Source organism: Vulpes lagopus, chromosome 3 (genome assembly GCF_018345385.1).
Source record: "Vulpes lagopus strain Blue_001 chromosome 3, ASM1834538v1, whole genome shotgun sequence".
NCBI classification, from domain to species: domain Eukaryota; kingdom Metazoa; phylum Chordata; class Mammalia; order Carnivora; family Canidae; genus Vulpes; species Vulpes lagopus.
In genome coordinates, this window is record NC_054826.1 from 88,676,363 (window position 1) to 88,688,120 (window position 11,758).

At 41.6% G+C, this 11,758-nt stretch overlaps 1 pseudogene; it reads right to left on the reverse strand.

The window, feature by feature from the left end:
- Positions 1-1,076: 1,076 nt before the first annotated feature.
- LOC121487046 lies at positions 1,077-3,292 on the reverse strand (annotated as a pseudogene).
- Between the last annotated feature and the right edge of the window lie 8,466 nt (positions 3,293-11,758).

Genomic DNA, 11,758 nt, shown 5'->3' on the forward strand with positions numbered 1-11,758 from the left:
CTCCATGTTTTTACATTTAGAACTGCCTAATTATTTTTTATGATAGTTGCAAGCAGTTCTGTGTTTGAAATAGGAAAATTGAATTAATGAGTCTCTAGTGATGGACATTTGAGTTGTTTGTTATTATAAACGAAGCTTCATGAGTATATACATGTCTTTGCATGCATACGCAAATACAGGATAAATTAATGAGTGGAATTGCTGGGGCGGAGATTCATGAAATGCTTAATTGCTATCAACAAATACCTTCCATCTGCATGATTTATAACCTAAACAGTGATGCATGATAGAGCCTGTTTACCCACATCCTTGTTAGTGTTCTTTCCAGAAGATGTTTCTTTAGTTGACCTGAAATGGTCTCTCTTAATAGTATTGGTTTGCTTTGCTCTTAACAAGAATGACATTGACAATCATTTCACGTGTTTAAGCCATTTTAATTTCCTGACCTTTGCCCATTTGTCCAAAGAGTTGATTTTTCCTTATTGATGAACAGGACTGTTTCAGCATTAAAGAAGTTAATCCTCTCCCCAGTAATGTGCTAAAACAGTATTTTTAAGTCTGTCATTGATCTTTCAACCTTCTGAAGGTTTCTCATCTATGAAATGTGTTTTTAATGTGGTTGGATTACTGAATACTTTTGCCTTTTGGGTTTTGTTTCATATTTTAAACTTCCAGACCCTGTGATTTAAAAAATGTTCTCAAGAATTCCTGTAGAAATGTTGTATTTCTATTTTTTAAACATTCACATGTTTGAATTGTATGGAATTCATTTCAGAGCACAAGGAGCGAGGAAGAAGACCAGGCCTCAGCGATGTTGTCTTCACTTGTTCCCTTGGCAATGTTGAGTGCCTACTGTGTGCCAGGCCACGTGCAAGGCACTGGGTGAGATCTGGGTATTGCAAACAGAGACTGAACCAGAGTCCCATAGCCCCAGAGCAGGTGCTCACCTTCAAGGGGGTTTGGGCTCAAAATAGCTATAGGACAGAGGAGAAGTGATTCTGTATTTCCAGGTCTAGATGAGAGAATTTGGTGAGCCTGGAAAAAGAGACAGCAATTATTGGCTATTATTGGATGGCTCAGTCAGCCATCTGGTCCAGTTCCTGCGAGTTGCAGCTGCTCTGTGTCCCTGTTTCTATTCCCTTGGTGATCATCTCACCAGGCCTCCTTACCCGTCTCTCATTCTCACTCTGGCTCTTCTCTATCTGAAGCCCAAAGGCCTCCTTATGGGCTTTCTCTAGGGCCTTCTGCTCCTTGGGTGGTGGGCCCCTATTCCCTCTGTCATTTTCTCAGCCACTGGGCAGAGGGGACAACTCTGCCAGCACCTGAGGGCAGACTGTCCAACCAGTGCCCCTTTCTATTCAGCTCGTGAATGAATCTGGAGAGTTCCCAACCCACAGCATCAGAGGCATTCACAGAGTCGTTTGTGGGCAATTTTCTGAAGTTAATGATCAGCTTTTCCTTCTCAGTCATCATCCCGTTGATGTTTAGGCCCTGTAGGTAGTGGCAGATGGTGGTGTCATCACGCAGCCACTGGTACTGCTGGAAGTTCCCGTAGCACAGGTGGAGAACTCGTTTCTCTGTGGGAGTCAGATCCTTACTGAATTATTTCTGGAAGTAATACTGTGCCTTATCATACTGACCTGTTATGACATAGAGGCAGGCAAGGTCTGAGCAGGCATGGGGAAGGTTGATATTCAGCTTGACAACTTTCTTAAAGTGGTCCACTGCCTGACTTGTCATCTCTTGCAGCTCTTCCTCATTCTCCTTGGTGGTGTACCTCCATGACCTCCGTATTTGCCTGATTTTTGCTCTGTAGCAGCATCCTATCTAATAGGCATCGTTTGGCACCAATTCTAAAGCCTTCTTAAGTAATTCTATAGCCGTGTCTAGAGTACCTTTATTTTGGTAATATTTGGCTGCTCTGCAGAGTACATCTGTTGGGCACAGTGTTTTCTTCAAGGCTGCTTCCACTAGCTTATCTCCTTCAGCTTGTTTCTGGATCTTCTGGAGCATCAGAGCCAGGAGAACCTTAATATACTGGTTGTCGGGATTCAGTTGGATGGCCTGCCTCTGAAGGCAAATGGTGTTCTCTGTTGGTACTTTGTCACCCAGACAATAGAATGTGATGGCCAGTCCCAGGGAGAATTCTGGATTGGTGGGTTTCTTTTGCAAAGCCTTCTCCAAACACTCCTTAGCTCATTCATAATACTTTTCTTCCCATTTTAAAAGTGCCCATCCTTTTTCACAATCACAGGGCATTCACTTTTAGAGGAGCTTGCAAACTTCTTGCAAAGATGTCCTACCTTGTCAATGTAACCCTGTGCTTTCTGGAAGTCTGCCCATGTGATAATAGACCCAGGAATAGTTTCCCCAGGCGACCAGACTTCGGATTATGCCTTGGCAGGCATGTCCATGTAAGATTAAACTCTTTTGCTTGCTATAAGTATTCCAGAGCCGCCTTATTCTGGCCTCTGAGGTGTTTAATGAAGGAAAACAGATTGTACATGATTGCCTTGAACTCTTTGTTTAGAAACTGTACCTGATCATGCACTGTTTTCCAAATCATGTAAGGAACTTTCTTCATCATATAAATTCCAGGTAAAATGGCATTTCAATTGTTGTAAGGTAATTTCCAGGGAATGTTCGGTGATTTCACTGTAGGGGGAGAAAAGCAGACATTTGGGGTGTGAATGAGCAGTTGTACAAAGCAACAGGCTTAGGGCATGACCACTTCTGGGAAGGATGCTCAAACAGTGCTGCCATTCTGATCTTGTTCTTCCAGCCTCCACAAATGAATGAAATGGGGAAATGAATTTCTGTTGTTTATAAGCTACCCAAACTGTGGTATTTTGTCATAGCCCCCCCACCCCCCACCAATGGATGGAGATGATGGCCCAGAAAGAAGGAAAAGTGGAGGAAATTTATTACCAAGGGACACCCCACTTCCACTTTCTTAGTGAAAAATGTGAAGAGAGGTCTTGGAGAACCAACTGCAAAGGAAGGAAATTTCTCTGTAGAAATTGTTGGAGAATGGTGTGGTAGTTGAGTAATAACATTTAGTGAGGTTGTTTTTTGTTTCTTCTCTCAAGCATGGAAACCAAGGTTTAAGCCTGGATTTATGATCCATCAAAATATTCAGGGAAACTAAGAGGAAATGCTGGGCTTATGACACCAAGAGATAAGAAGGGAATAGTTTGGGGCTCTGTGTGAATAGGTGTCCCGTGGGGGTCCTCTCATAGGGATGGAGTATTAATTTATTCACGTTGGCCTACGACACCCTTTTGGTCACCATCTCTTCCTTTGCTGAGCTGGTTCTTTGGGCAGATTCATGAACTAGAACAACCCAAATACTTTCTACTCTCTATCTGGGTGGGTGCCACCTGATGCTGTGGTCCACCACCTTTTGCTCAGTGGTCACAAAGATAGTCATTGGTTTCCTTAGAGAGACAGACAAACACCTGAGATGAGAGAGAAACATGACAAAAAGAGCCCACATGCAAATGTTATCCACAAAAATCAAAGAACAAACTAGAAAACAGAAATTAAAAGATTATAAGCATGACAAAAGGTAGTCTTTTAATACCTAGAAGGCTCTTCTAGTATTAGTGTTTCAAAAAATACTAATATAAGAAGGTAGTATAAAATTTACCAACATACATACCAAAAAAGGCCACTAATCAAAGAAATGCAAATTAAATCAACAATATTTTGATGCCATTTAAAGCTTCAGTTACAGAAAAGATTTTAAACAATCACAGCAGAGCATTTTTACTTATACACGAGGGTTTGGAACATATTTGACATATAAATTGCAGAAAATTGGGGCAAAACATACGAGAAGCTCTTGGAATAAAAATTTGAATGTTAAGAATGTATAGAAAACCAGACATTCAGTCAAGGGTTGTGGTGGTCTATTGATGTGTCAACTTGGTTGGCTAGGCTATTGTACCTAGTTACTCAATCAAACATTGACCTAAATGTTGATGTAAAGGTATTTTGTAAATGTGATTAAAGTCTACAATCACTTAATTTTAAATAAGAAAGATTATTTTATGTAATCTGGGTGGCCCTGGCTTAATCAGTCGAAAAGCTGAAAGACAGAGCTGAGGCTCCCTGATGAAGAAATCCTGCCAGTGGACAGCTGCTGGTGCTCATGCCCTGGAGTTTTGGCCTGCCTTTCCTGAGAGTTTGCCTGTGGAGCAGGATTTGCCTAGCCAGCCCTTATCATCCACAGCTGGTTCCTTGCATTATATCTCTTACTGTGTATCTCCTGCTGCCTTTCTTTGGTTGTACTCTGACACACAGGTTTGTGAACAAGGGTATTCATGGAAGGATTAGTTACAACTGCTTAAAATTGTAAGGGCCCCTGGGTGGCTCAGTTAGTTAAGTATTTGCCTTTGGCTCAGCTCATGATCTGGGGGTCCTGAGATGGAGTTCTGCCTTGGGCTCCCTGCTTAGTGGAGAGTCTGCTTCTCCCTCTTCCTCTGCCACTCCCTCTGGTTTGTGCAGTGTCTTACTGTCTCTCTCAAATAAATGCATAAAACTTTTTAAAAGTTTGAACTAGGTGATGGTTGAAAAGAAACATTTAAAGGTATATCATGAAACAATCCATTGAACACATGGGACTATCTTAGCTTCCTTCTCAAATCCTACTAAAATGACAGTCTATGAAGACTTCTAACCATAAAGGAAAGAGAACACAAAGAAAGCAGAATCTTGGAAACCCTGACACAGCTAGACAAGAGGGGATTGGTTTTATCAAACGTGGGAAAGCCAATTCTGCCAGCCTTGGGGGAAACCTAAGAAGCAACCCATTGAAAATGAAGAATTTCCCAAAGGCTCAGGAGTTAGCAACAGGAGGTGCTGCAGAAGTGTATGTGTGTAGGGGTGAACTGGAGCTAAGAACAGTGGGATCCACTGGGGTCTTCAGGCTCTCCAAGCAATAGAAGACAACAGAGGCCAAATGGAAAGTTCCAGACAAGTCTTTTATTGGAGCTTATGCCTGAACACAAGCGACCCAGCACAAAGGGTCCTCCATGCTGGCTCCCAAAACAAAGGCCACAGAAAGATTTTAAAGAGACCGAGGCAGGAAAGGAGTCATGTCTAAGTGCATAGGTGGGGTAGGGAGATGGGAAGGTGGGTGTGCAGGTGCAGAGGACAGACCTGCTCTGCCTGTCTCATTTGCATGTGAAATCTCCACCCAGGACCTGGAGTATTATAACGAGGGAGAAAGTCAGTGAGAGGTTGCGCTGAGACCCACCAGGGAGCAGACTGGTTTGGGTCTGTCTTTCCCAGTCTTCAGGGTGGAGTCTCCCTGTGGTAAGCCTCTTGCCCCCATGTGCCTGCCAGGTATGCTGCTGCTCCGGGACAGGCTTTCATCTCAGGACCAAGGGCACTGAGTCCAGTCCCGCCTCTGTCTCAATAGGAAGACTGATTAAAAGCTAGCTCAAGAAGAAGCTATACCTATAGACTCTGCCTCTGGTCCTTGCAACACCCACCCTCCAATGTGGCAAAAGATGGTAGGTGTATTCCCTAGAATGGATAAAACAAATAGTTAAGCTTGCAAATTCCAAAGATAAAGAGAAGATCCTTAAAGCAGCAAGAGACGAGAAATCCCTGACTTTTATGGGGAGGAGTATTAGGGTAACAGCAGACCTCTCCACAGAGACCTGCAGGCCACAAAGGGCTGGCAGGATATATTCAGGGTCCGAAATGAGAAGAACATGCAACCAAGAATACTTTATCCAGCAAGGCTCTCATTCAAAAGGGAAGGAGAGATAAAGAGCTTCCAAGACAGGCAGGAACTGAAAGAATATGTGACCTCCAAACCAGCTCTGCAAGAAATTCTAAGGGGGACTCTTAAAATTCCCCTTTAAGAAGAAGTTCAGTGGAACAGTCCACAAAAACAAGGACTGAATAGATATCATGGTGACACTAAACTCATATCTCTCAATAGTAACTCTGAATGTGAATGGGCTTAATGACCCCATCAAAAGGCGCAGGGTTTCAGAATGGATAAAAAAGCAGGACCCATCTATTTGCTGTCTACAAGAGACTCATTTTAGACAGAAGGACACCTGCGGCCTGAAAATAAAAGGTTGGAGAACCATTTACCATTCAAATGGTCCTCAAAAGAAAGCAGGGGTAGCCATCCTTATATCAGATAAACTAAAATTTACCCCGAAGACTGTAGTAAGAGATGAAGAGGGACACTATATCATACTTAAAGGATCTATCCAACAAGAGGACTTAACAATCCTCAATATATATGCCCCAAATGTGGGAGCTGCCAAATATATCAATCAATTAATAAGCAAAGTGAAGAAATACTTAGATAATAATACACTTATCCTTGGTAACTTCAATCTAGCTCTTTCTATACTCGATAGGTCTTCTAAGCACAACATCTCCAAAGAAACGAGAGCTTTAAATGATACACTGGACCACTTGGATTTCACAGATATCTACAGAACTTTACATCCAAACTCAACTGAATACACATTCTTCTCAAGTGCACATGGAGCTTTCTCCAGAATAGACCACATACTGGGTCACAAATCAGGACTGAACCGATACCAAAAGATTGGGATCGTCCCCTGCATATTCTCAGACCATAATACCTTGAAATTAGAACTAAATAACAACAAGAAGTTTGGAAGGACCACAAACACGTGGAGGTTAAGGACAATCCTGCTAAAAGATGAAAGGGCCAACCAGGAAATTAAGGAAGAATTAAAAAGATTCATGGAAACTAATGAAAATGAAGATACAACCATTCAAAATCATTGGGATACAACAAAAGCAGTCCTGAGAGGGAAATACATTGCAATACAAGCATCCATCCAAAAACTAGAAAGAACTCTAATACAAAAGCTAACCTTATACATAAAGGGGCTAGAGAAAAAACAACAGATAGATCCTACACCCAGCAGAAGAAGAGAGTTAATAAACATTTGAGCAGAACTCAACGAAATCGAGAAAGAAGAACTGTGGAACAGATCAACAGAACCAGGAGTTGGTTCTTTGAAAGAATTAATAAGATAGATAAACCATTAGCCAACCTTATTAAAAAGAAGAGAGAGAAGACTCAAATTAATAAAATCATGAATTAGTAAGGAGAGATCACTACCAACACCAAGGAAATACAAACGACTTTAAAAACATATTATGAACAGCTCTACACCAATAAATTAGGCAATCTAGAAGAAATGGACGCATTCCTGGAAAGCCACAAACTACCAAAACTGGAACAGGAGGAAATAGAAAACCTGAACAGGCCAATAACCAGGGAGGAAATTGAAGCAGTCATCAAAAACCTCCCAAGACACAAAAGTCGTGGGCGAGATGGCTTCCCAGGGGAATTCTATCAAACGTTTAAAGAAGAAACCATCCATATTCTACTAAAGCTGTTTGGAAATAAAGAAAGAGATGGAGTACTTCCAAATTCGTTCTATGAGGCCAGCATCACCTTAATTCCAAAACCAGACAAAGACCCCACCAAAAAGGAGAATTACAGACCAATATCCCTGGTGAACATGGATGCAAAAATTCTCAACAAGATATTAGCCAATAGGATACAACATAACATTAAGAAAATTACTCACCATTACCAAGTAGGATTTATCCCCAGGACACAAGGCTGGTGCATCACTCGTAAAACAATCAATGTGATTCATCATATCAGCAAGAGAAAAACCAAGAACCATATGATCCTCTCATTAGATGCAGAGAAAGCATTTGACAAAATACAGCATCCATTCCTGATCAAAACTCTTCAGAGTGTAGGGATAGAGGGAACATTCCTCGACATCTTAAAAGCCATCTACGAAAAGCCCACAGCAAATATCATTCTCAATGGGGAAGCACTGGGAGCCTTTCCCCTAAGATCAGGAACAAGACAGGGATGTCTACTCTCACCACTGCTACTCAACATAGTATTGGAAGTCCTAGCCTCAGCAATCAGACAACAAAAAGACATTAAAAGCATTTAAATTGGCAAAGAAGAAGTCAAACTCTCCTTCTTCACCAACGACATGATACTCTACATAGAAAACCCAAAAGACTCCACCCCAAGATTCCTAGAACTCATACAGCAATTTGGTAGCATGGCAGGATACAAAATCGATGCCCAGAAATCAGTAGCATTTCTATACACTAACAATGAGACTGAAGAAAGAGAAATTAAGAGTCAATCCCATTTACAATTGTTCCCAAAAGCATAAGATACCTAAGAATAAACCTAACCAAAGAGGTAAAGCATCTATACCTTAAAAACTACAGAACACTTCTGAAAGAAATTGAGGAAGACACAAAGAGATGGAAAAATATTCCATGCTCATGGATTGGCATTAATATTGTGAAAATGTCAATGTTACCCAGGGCAATTTACACGTTTAATGCAATCCCTATCAAAATACCATGGACTTTCTTCAGAGAGTGAGAACAAATTATTTTAAGATTTGTGTGGAATCAGAAAAGACCCCGAATAGCCAGGGGAATTTTAAGAAAAAGAAAACCAGAGCTCGGGGCATCACAATGCCAGATTTCAGGTTGTACTACAAAGGTGTGGTCATCAAGACAGTGTGGTACTGGCACAAAAACAGACACATAGATCAATGGAACAGAATAGAGAACCCAGAAGTGGACCCTGAACTTTATGGTCATTCGATAAAGGAGGAAAGACTATCCATTGGAAGAAACACAGTCTCTTCAATAAATGGTGCTGGGAAAATTGGACATGCACATGCAGAAGAATGAAACTAGACCACTCTCTTGCACCATACACAAAGATAAACTCAAAATGGATGAAAAATCTAAATGTGAGACAAGATTCCATCAACATCCTAGAGGAGAACACAGGCAACACCCTTTTTGAACTTGGCCACGGTAACTTCTTGCAAGATACATCCACGAAGGCAAAAGAAACAAAAGCAAAAATGAACTATTGGGACTTCATCAAGATAAGAAGCTTTTGCACAGCAAAGGATACAGTCAACAAAACTAAAAGACAACCTACAGAATGGGAGAAGATATTTGCAAATGACCTATCAGATAAAGGGCTAGTTTCTAAGATATATAAAGAGCTTATGAAACTCAACAGCAAAGAAACAAACAATCCAATCATGAAATGGGCAAAAGACATGAAGAGAAATCTCACAGAGGAGGACATGGACATGGCCAACAAGCACATGAGAAAATGCTCTGCATCACTTGCCATCAGGGAAATACAAATCCAAACCACAATGAGATACCACCTCACACCAGTAAGAATGGGGAACATTAACAAGGCAGGAAACCACAAATGCTGGAGAGGATGCAGAGAAAAGGGAAGCCTCTTACACTGTTGGTGGGAATGTGAACTGGTGCAGCCACTCTGGAAAATTGTGTGGAGGTTCCTCAGAGAGTTAAAAATAGACCTGCCCTACGACCCAGCAATTGCACTTTTGGGGATTTACCCCAAAGATACAGATGCAATGAAACGCTGGGACACCTGCACCCCAATGTTTATAGCAGCAATATCCACAATAGCCAAACTGTGGAAGGAGCCTCGGTGTCCACTGAAAGATGAATGGATAAAGAAGATGTGGTTTATGTATACAATGCAATATTACTCAGCCATTAGAAACGACAAATACCCACCATTTGCTTCAAGTGGATGGAACTGGAGGGTATTATGCTGAGTGAAGTAAGTCAATCAGAGAAGGACAAACATGATATGTTCTCATTCATTTGGGGAATATAAATAATAGTGAAAGGGAATATAAGGGAAGGGAGAAGAAATGTGTGGGAAATATCAGGAAGGGAGACAGAACATAAAGACTCATGAACCTGGGGTGGTGGAAGGGGAGGAGGTCAGGGGATGGGGGTGAATGGGTGATGAGCACTGAGGGGGGCACTTGACGGGATGAGCACTGGGTGTTATTCTGTATGTTGGCAAGTTGAACACCAATAAAAAATAAATTTATTTTAAAAAATAAATATATAAAGCAGTAAAAAACTAAAGGCTAAGAATCCCAAAGAAGAAAGTTGAAAGAAAAAAAGAAAAAAGGAAGAGATAAAATATAGTGAAAGGGATTAAAAGGGAAAGGAGAGAAAGTGAGTGGGAAATATCAGAGAGGATGACAGGATATGAGAGACTCCTAACTCTGGGAAACGAACAAGGGGCAGTGGAAGGGGAGGTGGGTGGGGCGATGGGGTGACTGAGTGATGGGCACCAAAGGGATGAGCACTGGCTGTTATAGTATATGTTGGCAAATGGAACCCCAATAAATAATATACAAAAAATAAAGAAGAGAAAAAAAGCAAAAGTAAGGAAAAAAGAGAAGCCAAAAAAGGGGGTGGGACTCAGAGATGATGGTGGTGAAGAGTTGTAGTAGTGGGAGAATGTAGTCTACCTGAGGGGTCCTAGAGAATGACCCTCTTTGTTCTGAGTGTATTAAGTTCTGTATGTTACAAGATGTTCAGTCCAAAATTTATATAAATCAGAAATGCTTGTAGAGAGCCCCAACATTGACCACCAAACATAAATGAGATAAAAGAAGGACAGAATGGGAATGAAGAGAGAATATAATTTCACAGAATGAACAGAACTTTATTCCACTTGATTCTGGGTGCATGTTAGTCATCTTTTAGAAGGTATTAACTTCCGCCATTGTAGAAAAAAATGAGGCAGAGAAAACAAACAAACAAACAAAAAAACATATCTGGTATATCTCCCAAAATTAAATTGAGTATGTTGAAGGTAATCTAGAAGTGGAAAATATATATAAATATGCAATTGTAGAAATATGAAAGTCAAAAAGGAAGAAACTTAAAAATGAAGAGGTGGTAAAATATTGTAGTTAAGGTGGGAAAAGAGAAAAAATATTGGAAATTTTTGGTCTGATATAAAAACGAGTTGTACTGGGAAAAAGGGGGAGAAAGAGGGGGGTATCCTCTAGTTCTTTTTTAAAGATTTACTTATTTATGATAGACAGAGAGAGAGAGAGGCAGAGACACAGGAAGAGGGAGAAGCAGGCTCCATGCTTGGAGCCTGACGTGGGACTCGATCCCGGGACTCCAGGATCACACCTTGGGCCAAAGGCAGGCACTAAAATGGTGAGCTACCCAGGGATCCCCCCTCTAGTTCTATATACTATAAATCCCTTGACTTCCCCTGGAGCTTTCCAGCGCTGTTTGGTCAAGCACTTGCCCTTGTCCTGTTCTTCCAGCTGGTCTTCTGGGGGAGGGGCCTGGCTCCCTGATTCTCAGTTGTGTGTGCCTGGGGGAGTTGTTCCACCCTCTGCCAGATGCCAGGCTCAGTGAGCTATTTACCCCGTGAGGCCTTTGTTCCCTGGTGGCTCTCCTTTCCAGGCACAAAGTGAAACAAGGAGGAAAAACAACAATGGCAGTGGCCAGAATTCCATCTCTGGAATCAGCTCCCTGCTAATAAATAATGAAGTCTCCCAGTCCACACTGGCCTAGATGCTCCCAGGCCCGTGTGGATGCCCTGATATGCACAGTTTGGGGGTACCAGGAGGGAGGAAATTCTCACTGTCCTGTGCCCTCCCCACTTCCGCCTGTCCCAGGGGGAGTACAGGATCCTGGGCTTCCTCTGCTTGGTGCCCTGGGATCTGGGGCCTTACCTTATTTTTGTATCTATAAGAGAGGATGGTGTTTAACCAAACTTATTCTGGTAATCATGTCAAATATAGGAATGTAAAATTGTTATGCTGTTTACCTTCAACATACACAGGGCTCTATGTCAATTATATCAACA